Source organism: Microplitis demolitor, chromosome 2 (assembly GCF_026212275.2).
Source record: "Microplitis demolitor isolate Queensland-Clemson2020A chromosome 2, iyMicDemo2.1a, whole genome shotgun sequence".
Classification (NCBI taxonomy): Eukaryota; Metazoa; Arthropoda; class Insecta; order Hymenoptera; family Braconidae; genus Microplitis; species Microplitis demolitor.
In genome coordinates, this window is record NC_068546.1 from 2,899,909 (window position 1) to 2,919,569 (window position 19,661).

Consider the following 19,661-nt stretch of genomic DNA (forward strand, 5'->3'; position numbering starts at 1 on the left):
AAGCAAAAAGTAAGAGAGAGAAAATTTTTGGCTGATGTTTCAACTATAAATGCTCGTCCATTTCTCTTATGAAACAGTCGTGCCAACTTGTGTCCCCCATTCCACTTTTGCCACACTCAACGATCTCCTTAAATCCGCTTGAACTACTTTAATAACCTAAGAGGCTAAAGAATCTTCTTCGTCTTCTTCCTTTTCTACTTCTACTTCTACTTCTACTACTGCCTATTCTTCACTCTCAAAATATTACCCAGCTTTTAAAAGGTATATTATAATATTCACCTCGATTTGTCATAATTTTACTTTTGTTTAACTCTTACAGTCAAATCTTCTGTTCAATTAACGTTATATTCATTTTATTTATCTAACTGTCGGTTTATATATCCCGCCATTAATAATATGAACATGTAATATTTCATTATTTTAAATAACTTAATCCAGGGAATTCGGACAATAAGTGAAGATATTATTTTACAAAATTTCCAACGTTTCGTTAATTTACTTCAGCTTCATCAGGCGGACTTAGAATCAAAAAATTCTTGTTGATACAAATATTTGACATATGAAACAAAAATAAATAACAATAGTTACTCTTATGGTTAACATCCTCGTCTAGTTTTTACAAAGTTAATAGATGTAATAGAGTAAAACAGCAGATTCGTAATCTCAAACATTTCTTCGAATTACAATTTGCTTGGATTCCTCTCAACACTATTCAAATTGATAAATGATTAAGATAAAATAAAATCAACAACATTTGCCTGTCAAGTGTGTTGACAACAAATGTTTTATTATTTTCTAACTACACGGAAAGAAAATTATGGGAAGTTTTCCTATGCATTGTGGGAATAGTTTCAGTAATGGTATAGGAATTGTACTCATACTATTATAGGGATGGCTCCTATAATATATATGGTAATAATTTCCATAAATAGTGTGGAGATAGTACTCATACCATTATGAGAGCCATTCCCATAATGATATGGGAATAGTTCCTATACCAATATAGCAACCGTTCCCATAATATTATGGGAACTATTTCCATGTAATTATAGGAACTGTTCCTACGATTGTATAGGAATAGTTCTCATACCATTATGGGAATGGTTCCCATAATATATATGGTAATAATTTCCATAAATAGTATAGAGATAGTACTCATACCATTATGAGAGCCATTCCCATAATGATATGGGAATAGTTCCTATACAAATATGGGAACCGTTCCCATAATATTATGGGAACTAATCCCATAATATCATGAGAACTGTTCCTACAATTGTATAGGAATAGTTCTTATACCATTATGGGAATGGTTCCCATAATATATATGGTAATAATTTCCATAAATAGTATGGAGATAGTACTCATACCATTATGAGAGCCATTCCCATAATGATATGAGAATAGTTTCTATACTAATATGGGAACCGTTCCCATAATATTATGGAAACTATTCCCATGTAATTATGGGAACCATTCCCATAATGGTATGGGAACTATTCCTATACAATTGTAGGAACAGTTCCCATAATGTTATGGGAACCACTCCTATAATATCATAAAATTTTTTTTTGCAAAAGTGTAGAAATTTTTTCAAAATTTGAGATTTTATCGAAATTCAAATTTTTATTTTCAAAATTTGAATTTTCTTGAATGTTCTGTACTGACAAAAAATTTTCGTTAAAAATTTTGATGTTTTTTGCCGAATTTGAATTTTCTCTCAATTTTTGAATTTTTTTTATCTAATAATATTCCTGTATATTGTAGAAATGATTTCCACATTTTTCTTTAAACTAATATTTTCATGATAGTATGGAAATGGTTCCCATAATAATATAGGAAATATTCCAATTGCATTATGGGAACCATTCCTATAATTATAGGAACTATTCCTATAGTATATGAATATCATTCCACATTTCAACGTTTATGTGAAATGTAATTTTTTTTTTATATAAATTATTCACAAGAAAATTTAATTTTATCCAATTTATTTAATATCCAAATTTTTTTTTCACTTTTTTTAGGGGGTTCCCATTTTGCCGCAAGAAATGAAAATTTTTTTTAACGACAGCTGAAACTTTTTTCTACTTCCTTGAATATTCTAAAAAAAAAGATTTAACGTATTTGAGAACCCGAAAATTTAGTATTTTCTTATAAGTATCCCGTTTGTCCTCCCCCTCCCCTAAATATGTAACAAAATTGGCTGTATCAACGTCCGACCGATTGACAAATCGAGATACCTATTAATTGAACAGCGAAAGCTTGGTGAATAAACAAAATACACCAAGATAGTTGATGATGGTCTACAAATATTGAAGAGTAGACCTTGAATTTACGTTTGTTCTCGAGGTCGAGTGTTAGTCTTCATAGACAATGCATACATTTTGTTACCGAGCTTATTCCACAAGTCTTTGTCAATAGTAGCCTTGTGCAAACATTTATTTCTACATGCTAATATTTATTCTGCTTCATTTTCTTCTGTCACTCGTATTTTAAATTGTTACATTCAACTATTAAATGTGAATTTACTTTTTCTTATTTCCAACAGTATTCCAAATAGTTTTAACTATTTTTTTAGATTGAGAGAAAATTGTGTCATTTTAAAGGCAAATAACTTTGCTCATTTCTTTTAATTAATTGGAGTAATATTTACTTGGTAATAATTAGTGCAAAATTATACACTGAGACATTGAAAATTTATTATGAATGATCAGGTAAATTTTGAGTTAATTTAAATACCTCCACTAGAGTTTAGTTCAATAGCTTATGTCCCGAGTTGAAATTTGATTTATACTAAAATTCTATTAAGTGCTGACTAGAATTTCATTAACTACTTCAAGTCCTCAAGTACTATTGAGGATCTAACAAATTTGCTTTTTTAGAAATTAGGATCTAGACAGAACCTGTAAGTCCTAACATGTTCTATTCAGATACTTTATGTACTCTTACAATTGTACTAGAACCTTTCTAATTCCTTTTGGGTGCTACTGATATCATAATAAAAATCTTTAATAATAGTTTTAATTTTTCATTTTTTCTTCTAAGATCTTCCGAGAACCTCGAGGTCCTGATATGCTCTATTTAGATTCTTTTGAGTACTCTAACAACTTTGCCAGAACCTTTTTAACTCTTATTAGGCCCTACTGACATTTAATTAAAAAACCTTACAAATAATCTCGAATAATAAGTCCGTGAATTGGCAGAGTGGTACAAACTTCAACTGATACGCAGAAGGATCCAGGTTCGAGCCCCAGCAACGCCCAATAATTTTTCATCGATAAAATAATCAATTATTAATTAACAATCATTATAAGCAAGTCAATTACAAGGAATGATAATAAACAGTAATGTATGACCACTATCATTTTAGTTTAAATGATTTTTTAAAAATCTTTATACATCATGTATGATAATATTTAATTCTACATGAGGTTTTTCTTCCCAGTGATTATAAAATAAAGTCTAACTTGGTACTACTAGGTCCTATAAAAATTAAAAATAGAGCCTAATAGTTTGTCTAACTGAAAAATTAAATCAATAACATCATTAAATTGGCAATATCAGAAATAATTTCACGACAGGTATATTATTTAATATAATAAATGCTCCATTAAAATATAATAAACATATCAAAAATGAATTTATCTCATGAGATTATACAATCCCGTAATTAATGGTATAATAAATCCCGTTAGCGCGTGTGATATAAATTAAAAATTATAATAATAGTAATAATTATTTTTTAATTATTATTTCTGCTACTGTCTCATTATCTTGCGCAATTAACAGTTTTTATGTCTTTCCCCGGTTTTTTTAATTAAAATAATCCATGATAAAGAGAAATCACTCGTGCAATTTTACTCAGCGTATATCTACTCACCTTCTAACTTGTACTACACTTCGTGAATATAGACTAATAAAAAAATTAATTTTTCATTCTTATTACCCGCTGTAAAAAATGTCTCGTGGTAATTAAATTATCTAAACTCTCTTAAGTACATCGCGTTGATAATTCCAAAAGAACTTATATTTTTACTCACCCTTTTGACGGTAGGGAGTTTCCTGACGGGGACTTTTGAGAAAAAACCATCAGAATTTTTTCTTTAATTTTTATAAAAATATTTATCGCGGGAAATTTAAAATTCAAAAATCGAGTTGCTGTAGAAGACCCGGGTGGAAAAATTTGATCTGATTTTAGTGTAACTGGACTACATTTGGACCAATTGGTCTGTATTTGAACTAGTTGATCTGTTTTTGATCTTTTGTAAAAATTTCAAGCTGTTTTTGATCTGTTGTTTTAAAAAACGATCGCGTTACGGGCAGACAGAACTAGATTAATTATGGAACTTGGAAAATTTTAGTTCTGAAAATTTGCAAGGACAAAACTAGACTAAATCATGGACTTGTAATATTTTTATTTATGGAAAATATTTATAAAAAATATTCAAAGTTCTAAAATTGATTATATTTTGTTTACCATTTATTTAGTGTCTTTTGTTTAAAAATGTCGGCAGTTAATGACAGTTTGACAACTTTATTTCTTAGTTGTCTTGACTGAATATTTATAATATTGGATAAAAGTAATAAAATTACTCTTGAAATGTCAAGAAATTTTTCTTATTCACTGGATAAAATCGGAAAATATTTTGGCATTAGAAACCATCAAAATTCTTGTGACATCTTCTTACGAAAGCGCATTAGCATGTTTCGAATATCAAGAAAATTAAAATAAATTTATAAATCTAGATTATTATTATTGTTATTTATATTTGTAAAAAATCATATGTTTGATCTAAAGGCGATTAAAAGTAGACTAAAAATTATAGTAAAAAAAAGTTTGTTTTTGTCCTAAAAACGAATGAACACCGACTAATAATTATAACAAAAAAGTCTGTTTTTAATCTAAAAGCGATTAAAAACAGTCTAAATACAATACGAAAACCAATCTGATATTGGCCTGGATAGGAAATAGTACTAACAAAACCCAATTAAATTCCCATACAAAATAAGTACGATTTAAAAATCTAAATTGCATAAAAAATATTTGAATTAATCATTTGTTTTTAAACAGATCTAATTTTTCGACCCGGGTAGGAGCTGAGGTCAAAGGTCCAACACCAAACGTTTCATGATTTATTTCAATTGTTTATAGTCTCCAATTACATATCAATGTAAAGACTTAACAAATTCGTCCAACTTTACGATAAAATTCTTTGAGTTTATCCTTTGATATTTGCATTCCAGTGAAAAAACAAAAACAACTAAAAGTAGTTTAAAAAAAAAATATTTTTTATTTATTTATTTAGTATGCAATTGGCAGTACTTTATTTTTCAAGTGTCCAGTACTTTTCAAACGTTTCCCAGGAGTTCTACTAGTACCGAGACAGTTTAAAATTCACCCCTTACTTTTATCAACTCTTCGCATCTTTCAAAGCATTTGCATTTTTACAAGCAATCACAAGGGTGTATAAGGGCGTAGATTCTTCTCTCTCTTTCTCTTTTTCTCCCATACGCTTCCTCTTACTTATTTTTACCTTTACCTTTAAAGTCTACTACGCAAGTATATAAAGTTACTTTTAAGTTTTACGATTGAGTTTGTGTTCCAGTACACGGCCTTGAGGGGATTCCCCTGTTAGTGTGATTGGCTCATACGCCACGTGATCATTTATTACTTTTAGAGTTATAGATGCCACGTTTGTTTTAAATAGAAGCTTGCGTCATTTTCTCCGTTTGTTTTATTGATTCCCTTTTTGTCTTTATTTGTTCCTACAAAATATAGTAGACTCTTTTATGGAATCATTATTGATTAGACAATGAAATTTCTACAATTAAAATATCATAAAATCTATTTTATGTTACACTTTGAAGGTTATGTTTTTGTATTATTACTTCGGTATTGTATTGCTGCGCAAATAAGACAATAAAAACTAATTATTGACAATTATTTTTAATTAATTTTTTTTTTATGGCAAATAGAATTATTTATTTTGTAAATGTCATTTTATTGCGCATAATATGAAGTACATAAGGAAAATAATTTATCAAGTTAAATAAATTGAATTTTAAAGACTGAAAGTTTATGAAATAATTTAGTTAATTACTTTTTTATGGTGCTAAAAATATTGAAATTTTTTTTATTTCTTTAAATTGAAATGCGATCGAAAATATTGTTTACGCAAAAACTTACTGAGAGCTTTTTTGTAGAGAATTAAATTTCCTATAAAAAGGTTCCTTATAATTTTTTTTTGCATCAATAAATTATGAGTTATTTTGATTTTAAATGAAATTAGATTTTGATTCAATCCTAAAATTTTTATCACGTAATTTAATTTGAAATTCTGTCTAAACTATTGAATTTAGAAAAAAATTCATATTAACTTTTTTGTAGGAAATCAAATTTCCTACAAAAAAGATCCTTAGAAATTTTTATTAAATTTCAATAATTTAAAAGTTATATTGATTTTTAGTATGATAAAATTTTGAATAAATCTCAAAATTTTGATCACGTATTTAAATTTGAAATTCTGTCTAAACTATCAAATTTGAAAAAAAAATTTATACCAACTTTTTTGTAGAAAATTTAATTTCCTATAAAAGAGGTCTTTACAAATTTTTAGTAAGCTTTAATAATTTAAAAGATATATTGATTTTAAATAAAATAGAATTTTGATTCTATCTCAAGATTTTGATCACTTACTTAAACTTGAAATTCTGTCTAAACTATCAAATTTAGAAAAAAATTCATATTAACTTTTTTGTAGGAAATTAAATTTCCTACAAAAAAGATCTTTTCAAATTTTTATGAAACTTCAATAATTTAGAAGTTATATAGACTTTTAGTAAAATAAAATTTTGATTCAATCTCAAAATTTTGATCACTTACTTAAACTTGAAATTCTGTCTAAACTATCAAATTTAGAAAAAAATTCATATTAACTTTTTTGTAGGAAATTTAATTTCCTACAAAAAAGCTTTTCATAAATTTTTACGTAAACTCAATAGTTTCCTCATTATATTAATTTGAAATTATTCAAATATCAAATTCATTATAGTTCCTTATATTAATAAACAAAAATAAATTAAAACCTTCTGTAAAATTTTTTTTTTATACGAAATTACTCAAATATTAATTTAAATTAATATTCATAGCAATAATAAATAAATAAATAAATATTGCAGAAATAAAAAATGAAATTTACGTCATCAGGATTCGAACCGTCGACTTTACGGTCCAAGAAGCTCAGATAATTATTTTTGAATCGTTAATAATATTCATGGAAATAATAAATAACTAATTAAAATCTCAGCCAACCCTCTTTTAAATTTGCATAATCCAAATTTGAATTTTAATAAAGGATTATAAATACATAATATAATTATAAACTCGTTAGCTGACAAAACTTATTAATCATCAATAAAAAATATAAGTTATCTAATACTAACCACATAACGTCATCTAATACACGATAAAGGCCACATAGCCAAGGAAAAATTATTATGTCAACAAAAAAAAATATATAAAAAATAAAATACTTGTGGTTTGAAAACAGGCGCGGTCGGTAAGGTCATCAATAACTAATATTGTGGGTGACTATATAATATAATATCATATATATGTATAATAATATATGATATAAGATCTTAACTTTTTATAAAGGAAACCCGAGTATCAGAGTTACTGTGACCTATTTATGGATATCATGTAACAAGAGTATACCGCAACTTCTCATATGACACACGATAAATTACGTTAAGAATTAGATATACTACGTCACACGTATTAAATCGAGATACAACCTGTGCGATTTATTTTTTTTTTTGTTCTTATATTATTTTTAATTATTTTTCTACTCCATTTCCCATTGGGTAAACACCTTGAAGTTTTCAAAAATCGGGAGATAGTCTTCCGTCCTTAATAAAAAAAATGCTGGAAAATCCGAAAGTGCACACCTCAATCGCTCATTTAATTTTAATCATTACTTTTATTTTATAATATTAATTTATTTTTTTTTATTATGAATTGTTATTCAACTTAAAAATTATCAATTTAATTTTTTTATTTATTATTTTCAGTTTAATATTTTTTTATTAATATTTTTTTAAATATTCCGCCTTTTTGTCTTAGATGTCGCTCTTTTTTTCAAACCCATACTGTTGCGCTAGTGCTGCCGCCAGTAGATGATGGAGAAAAAAAATGAAAAAAATAATAACAATAGTAAAAATAAAAATGGCCGCTAAATTTTTCATTAATAATCAGTTTTACGTTTTTAATTAATTACAATTAAACTAAAAGGATTTAGATAGTGATTTTCCATAGGGTTCTTGTGATAAAAAATACAAAGATAATAAAAAAAAAGTTGGGCCGATTAATTGTGTCTATCGAGAGTTATCGTGTCTACGAAGTTTCATACGTAACAATTGACATCACTGGTTTCTTGAGTTAAAATAATTTATTTAAAACTAATAAAATAACGAATCGACTTAATATTAGGTTTAAATTGTTCCTTGATAAATTCTCTATATGCTAGTATACAATATTACCGATTTTTGTGTAATTAAAAGAGTGCAGAGATAATTTAATGAAAGTAAATGAGTCAAAAATAATACATCGATAATAAGGCAGTCTCAGTGCTTTCGTGCTTGGGTGCTATATTAAATAAATGAATAGGGATGGAGGTTAAAAAAATTCTTAACTACTGACACTAAATTGCTTCATTTGTAATAAAAAAAAAAAAAGGAAACATTACAAAATAAAATAGCATTATATATTTAAATATAGTTTATATTAAAGCAAAGTCTGTAAATTTTTAATCTAAATGGCTGCTAATTACTGGTGAATAATCAGTATTGTTGTGCAGTCCAATGAACCCTTTTTACGATCACCCAGAGTGATACTTGAATATTAATGCAAGTTTAATGAGAGCTACTTAAGTAACGAAAGAAAATGGAAGCCAGACCAGAATTCTATTAGGTGCGGACTGTAGTTTTACTTAGTAGTTTCAAGACCTCGTGCTATCTAGAATTTCACAAGTTGTAGCAATTTTTAGAAGGAGTCTGGTCAGAATCTAAAAATCTTAACATGGTGTATTTAGATCCTTCTAGGCACTCTAACAACTTTGCCAGAACCATTCTAACTACTTTTAGAACCTACTGATATTTAATTAAAAAATTATAAAAAATTATTGTAAATTTTAATTTTTTCTTCTACGATCTTCAGAGATCCTCAGGATCCTAATATGATCTCTTAGTATTCGGCCATGTACTTTTATAATTTATTTTTATATAAAACCAAATATTTTTTACGGGACTAAGAAAAATTTAGGCTGTGTGAGACTTTAAAAAATTCAGAGTGTATACAGAAATTATATCATTATGATAATTTTTTATATAATTTAAATACTCGTCCATTATATCAAAAGGAAAAATTGATTCAAAAGTATTTTAAAAATTATATGAATAACTAAGAAATTTTATAATAATTTAGTATTAAACTCGTCTTCACAGTATCCAATTATCAAGATCAATAAAATCGATTTATTCTTTTGAATTTCCCTCTTCACTATTCCAATCATTTAAAAAATTTACAGTTACAAAAAATAAAGAATTTAATAGAGCCTAGAAAGATTATAAAATAGAGTCTAACTAGGCGCTAATAAGTCCGCTTAAAATTTTAAGTAAAGCCTCGCCAAGCTCCATCAAGTATCGTAAGAATCTTTAATGAGTTTGAATAAGTTCTAATACCCGCCGAAATTAGAAAAAGCAAAGCTTACTAGTTTCCAAACAGAACATCCTTTCCATGTTCCTTAGGTTCTGGATTCCCTTTACGTCTTAAAGAACATAGATGTCAGCAGAACTTTAAAAGGTCATAAAATTCAATTAGGGTTTGTCTTCGGTTAATCATGACAGTCGATAGAAATCTCATTAACACGGAATTTATTCATTATCTATCGCTTCACATAATTTAATGAACACTTGACTTTACAAATGTTATCAAATTACCGATTCTCTCGTTCCTCCTTTGCTCACTTAATAGTCAAGTTTATTTTACAATCGACACACCCAGTTTTTAAATTCAATTTTCATTAAATCTAATAAGCGATCTCTTGATCCTGAAGTTCCATTTTTTCATCTTTGTCTTGTTCCTCTCGTTGACAGAATCTATTGATGACACCCCAACACACTCACACACCTGAAACTTTGCTCACCTTTTTTTAAATAATTTATAGTTAAATAAATTCCTCACTTGAGGCTGCACATTGGCCAGGTAAAAAGCAAATTTCAGGCGTCAGAGTACGATTGAGGTTAAGTTAAACTCGGCTTTGTATTTTTAAACAATATATTTTTTTGCATGGGTTTGCTATCAGGAGTGGAGTAAAAAAAATGTATGGAAGGCTTTTAGGAAATAAATGAACAGTTAAAATAACAGTGAATGCTGGGGATTGTGATAAAGAAAAGGTTTAGAGTCAATAGAATCAATTGTCTTATGCTGGTGAAGCGGATCGGTCTCCATTAGTGGAATTGTTTAAAAGCGAACGATGATATTGGAAGACTTATTTTTTACTCTTCAATAGTCACTTCTTACATTACACTTTATAAAATCCTCCAGCCATTTATCATTGATCTTCTTCTATTTCTTCACTCACATTAACTCCTCTTACTCTTCTTTTTTTATCTTTTATAACATCCTACTTACTTACTCTTCTTCTTACTTACTTATTGACTTTTTTATTTGGTTTCTTCTTTAGAAGTTATAAAGCACCGCGGACACACCTGAAACTTTGCTCACCCATAGTTTAATTCAGGGCAAGAGCAACGAGTCAGGCACGTACGAAATACTCATTTTATTTGCTGCATTGTAATAAAAAAATTAATAAATCTGTGGAAAGAAGTAAAATTATAATTTTTTTAGAAGACAAATAATAATGACCTTATAAAAAATCCATGAGGAATTGTATGGAAACCCATAGAAATCTATATAGAAAATTATGGATTTATGTAAGAATTCATAGGAATTGATATAGGAATGTATGGATTTTAGGATGGTCGCTAAAAATTGAAATTTCTCAGGCGTCCTATAAAGGCTTCTTTTTAGTGAAAAAATACATGGGGAATTTGGTTTTTTTATTTTAAGAAAAAAGAACACGTGCTTCAGGACGATTGAAGTTCATTTTTCGATACAATCACGGGTTTTTTTTAATATCTCATGAAATATGCACTTTAAAGGAAAAAGTCATAAAAACAATTTTGTAGGAAATTAAATTCTTTACAAAAAAGGTTATGTTCATTATTTTAATAAAATGTGTATTTACGAAGATATTTTAAAAAAACTTTCATAGATCTTATCTATTGAGCATTTACAGGATTACGAATGTTAAAAATAATATTCTGTTAAGTGGGGGAAGGGGGGAGCGGGGTACTGTGGTTCTGAGGACTCAAATACTCTTAATCTTTGTGTTTTTAATGATATGCGAAGTTAATACACAAAAATTTAAGTTGCCGTTGAACAAAAAAATTTTCACTTTGGCGGAGAAAATGGGGTGTTCCCCTAAAAAAGGCGAAAAAAAAATTTCAGCATATTAAATGAATTTGATTAAATTAAATTTTTTTGTGAGCAATTTTCAGAAAAAAACATTACATTTTACACAATTATTGGATGCAAAAGAAGAAAAATAAACTTTTACTGGTTTTTATCATAAATCAAAAGTCATTAACATTTTTCGACTGAAACTTGATTTTTGAAAAAGTTTAACAAAAAATATTGAAAATTATACTTAATTATGTTTACAAAAGTGATTTTGGAATGTTTAAACAACATTTAAAAAATACAACTTTTTTTTTATAAAATTTTAGGGGTACCCCGTTTTATCTACCCTACCCCCTTTTGCCCCCCCCTTCCCTTCCCCTATACGGAAACTATAACCTGCGTTAATGATTGATATATTACAAGTTCAAAGTTGTCTATATTTAAGAAAAAAAGTTAAAAAACTGGTAGGTTTCAAGTCAACATTTTTATCCGTGTAACTATCGTTCGTAAAAATTTCAGAGTGTTATCGATCATTCAAAGAAGTTATTAATGATTAAAGATCAAAAGTTTAACCCAGAATATTATGTGAAGCTTTTCACGTTTTAACTTCCCAGGAAAAAATGCTTAGATATGATCATATCTGTTCAGGTACGATCATATATGAGCTCGGATATGATCATGTCTTTTCATGTATGATGCTATATGATCGCATATATGATCATGCATGACGTCATATATGATTATGTATGATCATATCTGCAGCCTTTTACGAGGAAAAATGATCAGGTATGATCATATATGTTCACATATGATAATATATGATGCCATGTATGAACATGTTTGGTAATATCTGCACTCGAATAGGGGAAAAATGTTCAGATATAATCATACCTGTTCATGTATGTTTATATATTAGCTCATATATGACCATGTATGATCATGCATGATCATGTATGAGCAGGTATGATCATGCAGGGCCATTTTTCGGATCTGATCAGATCTGAGTATTCATACATGATCATATATAATCATATCTGAATAGTTTTTCCTTGGTAAAAGAAAAAAATATAGCATTAGAATAGACACATTGACAAATAATGTTCTAAAATATTCTTCGATTTATACTAATGTTATAATATTGTTCTGAAAAAACAGTGTTGTCGATAGCTTTAATTATTTATTAATAAGTATAGGTAGTACAGCTGGAATCATAACGTCACGTTAGTGATCATTTTAAAAACTGTCAACACCAGCGCACCATGAAAAAAAAAAGCATACATATAGACAGAGGTGGTTATGAAATTATTAGAGGTTATATTAAAACTGTCAAAATATTTAAGTAATTTGCTTAATTACAAGTAATTAATCAAATTTTTGTTGAAAAGATCGATTTAAATAAAATCCATATTCACTCCCGATTTTTGACAGCATATCTTGTATGCCGCTTTACAATAAATTAAAATTGTTAATTGTCAAGCCAGTTAGTAAAGCATAAAACAAAAAGTTCGCGGTTCGAATCCGAATCACCGTTTTTTTTTTTTTTTTTTTTTTTTTTTTTTTTTTTTTTTTTTTCGGCTAAAAAAAAAAAGAAATAGGATTTTAAAAAAAAATAAAACCACTAATCTAGACTGTACTTTAATTAGAAAAAAATTCGGTAAATGAATTAAAAATCTAATCATACGCGACATTTATTGTCAACTGCGAAAATATTAAAAAGTCAATCTGAATTTAATTCGATTGTTTTTTTCATTCGTTTCAATCCAGTTAAAATACTTCCTTTTTTTTCATTTCAAATCGAGTCTAAAGCTTTTTTTATCAAACAAAAAAATGAATTATCGATTTGTATCAAAAATTCAACAGCATGCGAGCAATTTCGCGTCATGAAAATTTAAAATCTTTTTCCGCGGGCAGCTCAATTGTCAATAATAATAATAATAATAATAATAATAATAATAATAATAATAATAATAATAATAATAATAATAATAATAATAATAATAATAATAATAATAATAATAATAATAATAATAATAATAATAATAATAATAATAATAATAATGATGACGGTAATGGTGATCATCATCATCTTTTTTTGTTAGATTTTCAAAGCTAGCTTTTGCTCTCAATTCAACAGTAAAGTCGTTACGCCAACGCGGATTATCCCGCGTCTTGACTTGAGACAAACGGTGGGAAAATCTTGAGAGGCGGATCTTCTCAAGGTATTTTTTATTTTTTATACTCTTTATATTACTTTTTATACGTATTATTCTTTGAGTACGGGCTATATGCTCAGTATTCAGTGTTTTTATTCTCATTCTCATTCTTACTCTTCTTACATTAGCTCGTTTTCAACAAAAACCTGCACAGTAATTTGTACTACAGCCTTTTACATTTAAATTACCTTGTTGTCAATCAATTGTATGCATAAATGTATACATATATACATATGTATATATATAAATATATATTACTCCTACTGATTACAGACTCAGACTCAGAGACTTACAAACTCGCAGACTCCACAGTTTAATAATTTAGATGTTAATAATGTTATAGTTGATGATATAATAAATTAATATATAGTTTTAAATTACATTAGTAAACAGCCAATTGAGATCTAAGTACAACTAGTAACAACAAACTTGGGTATCAGTATTAACTGACATGTAATTCGATTAAACCGAAACTGAATCTATAACTAAATATTGAATTTTACTGGATGCGTATACATATATATATATATATATATATATATATATATATATATATATATATATGTATTATGTAGTTTGTAAACTTGTAATATTTTATCAAGTTAATGGAGATCTAGGTACAAATCTAAGTGGTAATGACAATTATCATCCAGAGTTTGCAAATAAATATTAAGAATAAGTTTTGTAGTGATAGCAATAATTTACTAAGTTTGGATTGTAATAAATATATAAGATGTTACTATTTAGTTAGGATTGATAATAGAAGGAGGGGGGGGGGTACTTAGGGAATTAGTAAGTTTTCAAGGACTCAAATACGTTAAATCTTTTTTTTAGGGTATTCAAAATAGAAAAAATTTTCAGCTGCTGTTAACAAAAAAACTTCATTTTTTGCGGCAAAATGGGGACCTAAAAAAGGTGAAAAAAAAATTCTGGATACTAAATAAATTTGATAAAATTAAATTTTCTTGTGAGTAATTTACATAAAGAAAAATTAAATTTCACATAATTATTGGATGCAAAGGAAGAAAAAAAAATTTTAATAGTTTTTATGATAAAACAAAAGTCATCAACATTTTTCGACTGACACTTTCGATTTTTGAAAAAGTTTAACTGCCTACTTTAAATTGGTAATTTTTTATTTGTTAATCACTATTTATGGTTAACTTCAAAGTAAAAGATTTAAGGAGTTTTAATTCCAAAGAAGATATTTTTAAAAAAGCAATTATATATTGCTTAAAGTACTAGATTAAAAAATTATTAAAAGGTAATTAAATTTCAAAATTAAAAAAATTGTAAATATTTTAAAGTTGATTATTGAAATACATCTCAAGTAATTTGACACTGGAGTTCTTTTAGTGTAAATTGTTAAGTAAAAAAATCAAATTGATTTCATACTATTTTTTTACAATACAAAATTTTTCGAAAACTCAAAAAAAAATTCAAAATAATACTCAATTATATTTACAAAAGTGATTTTGAAAAAAATTCTTTATAAAATTTAAAGGATACTCCGTTTTGTCCCTCTCTCTCCTGTATGCTTTTAAGAAGATTGTTTCGATGTACTAATCATTGAGACGATGGCCCGATTACCAACATGTGCTAATAACTGATACCTGGTTAAATTTATAAATTATAAAATATATCATTTTTAAAATAAATATTTAATATTTTAAATAGCTGAAGAAACTAATAAACATATGGATATAAATATTTAAGGGTTGACTCGGTGAAAATTATTTAACAAAAGTTATTATTTTATGTTTAAGGGTTTAAATAGGTAGTTTAGAGTTTATTTTAAATATCGAGGCTAGGTAAGTTGATGTTTGAATAGCCGGTCGGTGATAGGGACTGACAAAGCTTTTAAGCGCACCAGTTATTAACAGCAACTATTTTTTTCCTAACTAACCATTAGATCAATCAAATTTAATAACTTAATCCTTTTTTACGACCTTATCGATACATATTTACGTGTATTAACATATTTAATACAGTAATAATCTATAAAAAATTAACAGTAAAAAATAAAACAACTCCTAGTGGCCTAGTTATTTTGCCCTAATTTTAATCTTTTTGACTTTTTTGTTTATTTTAAAAATATAAATATTTAACGAATATTTAAATAATCATCAACATGGTAACGAGTTATATCTTCAGATATTAATAAAAATAGTTAATTACGGTACTTGTAATAAAAAAAATAAATAAATAAAGACCATCATGTTTTATTTCTTCCGGAGTCAAAATCTTAGAGAAAGTTTCGAGTCTTCGTCATCTTGGAATCAGATATTCTTATCATTACACTTTGCAATCATGATTAAATATTCACGTACGGGTCCTTAATAAATTATACCGACATTAAAAATAATTATTGAACGTAAAAAATAATAAAAACATTGAAGCACGTTCAATAACGAGTGCTCTTATTATACATCTCAATAATGCTCTCCTATAAAAAAGCGATTTTAAAATGAATATTTTTACTCAAAATAATACTTTATGACTATTCCCAGTCCTATAACATGACATTTGCAGCATTATTCTATTATTTATTAAAGCGCAAGGATGCTCAGTATCCCTAAATAATAAAAGTTCTATTTAAAAAAAAATAAATGTAAAATGAAATGTATGAACAAAGGTTTCATAAGACATTTACAATACAAACCATATTTATAGAGCATAGTTTCCTGATTACAGCAACTCATGAACGGGCATAATACCAGAACGAGTACGACGAAAGGGCAGAGAGTGGTCAGGCCTCGGGAGACTTAGCCTGCTGTCGCAGGGCAAAGTTAGCTTGGTTGTATGTCTTAGAGAAGAGAGTGGTGGCCAAGGCGGATGTCAGTGACCGGAGCATGACCCCGGGATCGTTGTACCACTGGCTTTACTTCGTGCTATACTCAGAGCTCTCTTTTCTTTAGTTTCATCTTCTCCAACCTCAACCTCTAACTCTGCCTTTACCTCTTCCTAGTTCTCTTTCTCTTTCTCTCCTTATTTCTCATTCTCATCCTCATCCTCTTTTTCTGCCTCTAAGTCGACTTTTCTCTTCGGGCTTAAACTCTGATCTGTAAAAACAACAGAAATTCTCGATTAAATGACACAGTACTCTTTAGACTTTTTTTTATTTCAATTACAAGCTACAGGACATTGGAACCGAGAGTTTATTTTTATTTAAAAGAACATAATATTTAAAGTTTATGTTTAATGCTTTACAAAAGTGAAAACTTACTGAAAACTCCTGAGAAAGTAAAGCTGTATTTTTTTAAAAAGATTCCGAGTGTAGAATGAAGCGCCCTCGAGCGGTCGGAGGTTACGTCATAGACTCAATTTAAATGCTCAGCATTGCTGAAATTGGTTCCAGTTGATCTCTAACCCCAGTTTCAATGTATGTACATATCTCCCTTTGTCTAACTTTGCTATCTATTACTTTACTTTAGTCCACTCTATTATATAATAATAACTACAAGATTTGCTCACTACATATTTTTCAAATATATATTTTTCTTGAAATCATTTTACGTTTCAGTAGCGTCCCATTTTAAAATTCACGCATCTTTTATATTAGAATTAATTTTCATTTTATTATCAAGGGTTTGTCGGCCCATTTTACGGCAAATTAACCTCAATTTACGCCTTTTAAACTGTTCATTCCATCTTACGGCGCAAATAATTTGTTTGGTGAATTTTCAACAACGTTAAGGTCTTCCGGTATTAGATATTATAAGAGAATATTTTTTTTCGAAAAAAAGTCTCAAGAATGTTTTTCGTACTTTTATATTCCATCTTACGGCAATGTATAAATTATTTAAACTTTATTTGTAAACTAATTTTTGAACTCTGAGATTAATTTTACTTAATTGACGGTATATTGAAAAATCTGTTGAATAGCTCGGCCCTATTCACCTAAATTATTCCATCTTACGGCGACGCATAATGCTGAAGCTTAGAAATTACAAGTTTTCATCGAAAAGAAACTATTTATTGAACAAATATATTTTTTTGTGATAAACGGTTATGTGATACTTTCTACATCGTCCATCTTACAGCAAAATATTAAGAAACGCAACGAATCAACTTTACTTTCATTTTTTTATAGAATATCTTAATGTAGAATTACTTTTTTTTGGAATTAATAAATCATTAACACAATAATTGAAGCTCCATCTTACGGCAAGTAATTACTAATTTCCTAAATTTCAAAATGTTATTCAACCCTAAGATTTCTTCTTTACTTGAGAGTAACTGAGGTTGAAAACTACGAAATTTCACGTCATATTTCCTATCCATCTTACGGCGCCGAATTATATTTTTCTGAATAAAACATTTTTTGGCTTACAATAAAAAAAGCATCTTCCTTCCTTAAATAAAAACACGTGTTCGATACAAGTATCATATATTCTCCACTTTCGGCATCCATCTTACGGCATAAAATAATTTTGTAAAATATTAACAAAGTGCTCATAGATTTAAATCATAAATTCATTTCTATAATTAATAGTTTTAGAAATGCATTTTATTAATTTTTCAAATTTTACATTCCATCTTACTGCACAAATAAATTTTTAAATTAATCGCGTATCCTGAAAAGCTCATTTTCTCTCAAACAAATAAATATTAACAACATTTAAAATATTTTATTCCCATTTTCGCAATCTATTTTACGGCAAAGAGTTTACTAAACAATAATTTATTTAAAAGTGTCAATAGATGTCATTGAAACTTGTAAGAAGAAAATAAAAGTCAAATTACTCAACAAAGTTATTTATTTCTTAGAGAAAAGTATTTTATCATAACTTTAACAATCAATTTTCATTATAAATGACACGTGTAAAGAAAAAAAAATAATAAAAGTTTGAAACATAAGTCCAGTGTGTTATATGTAGTCGGAACAAAGAAACTCAAATACACACTGTAGGGTTCTTTGAAGTAACGGTTTTATTGCGTCATATAGAAATAAAGTATTCAAAGTATACAAAGACTCGGATATTAAAAAAAAGTTACTTTTTGAAGGCGATAGCAATAATATTTTAATATTTATGATATAACTTAACTCAAATTATTAACAAAATTTAACTTTTTAAACAGTCTTAAGTAATGATCGATATAAATTAATTGCTGGATGTATAAAAATAAGTTTTAAGAGGTAAAATATCTTGTTAATTAAAACATCATGCCCGTAGGAGGCGTTACCGGAAACCGGTCGTTCGCGTGCCTCACATCTTTCTTACCATATTCTTCTTATAGTCTCTTATTTTATTACAAGACATTTTTTTATGGATTACATTACTTACATACATTAAAATTTGCATTAATGTGTGCACGTGTTATATATATTTTTTCGATGTAATTCACTCTTAATTGAATTCATAACATTAACATATGACACAGAAGGTGTCAATTACAAAATTTACGATTATGGGGTGAAATGGGTCGGATCAAAAAATCGAATTTTTTTATTGTCATTATAGAATTTTTTGTGAAGAGTTTTAAGATGCATTTTTCAGAAAATTTTTTCATACTACGTCTTATTTCATAGAATGTCTAAAAATAACAATGCCTTGAAAGTCTAATTTCGATAATTGAGTCAGTAGATGAAAGTTTAAGCAGAGAATTCACCCTCATATTTGTTAACTATCTTCTGTGAAAATTGCAGATTTTCAAAAGGAAAAACGGAAATTACTATTTCGGTCCGAAATTCGAAAATCGAATTTATAATAGAATATAACATTTTAAGGTCTTAAGAAGTTCTTTTGACTGTTATGGAATGGATGTTCAAGTGTACGCACTTATTAATTAATGAAAATTACTAGCAAATAGAGAATATATTCAATAATTTTGAATGCCAATCTTACATGAAGCTGAAGCTAGCCGCCGTAATAAGTAGCGGTCCGCAATTTTTTGCGTGGCCGCTAGCTTCAGCTTCA

At 27.6% G+C, this 19,661-nt stretch overlaps 1 long non-coding RNA gene across 1 annotated transcript in view; it reads right to left on the minus strand.

Moving 5' to 3' along the window:
* Positions 1-19,661, minus strand: part of LOC128669015 (uncharacterized) — an 88,537-nt gene that overhangs the window by 1,801 nt on the left and 67,075 nt on the right. Inside the window, exon 4 of the long non-coding RNA XR_008404570.1 lies at positions 16,403-16,802. This is a non-coding gene — a long non-coding RNA (uncharacterized LOC128669015). The remainder of the gene's footprint in view (positions 1-16,402; positions 16,803-19,661) is intronic.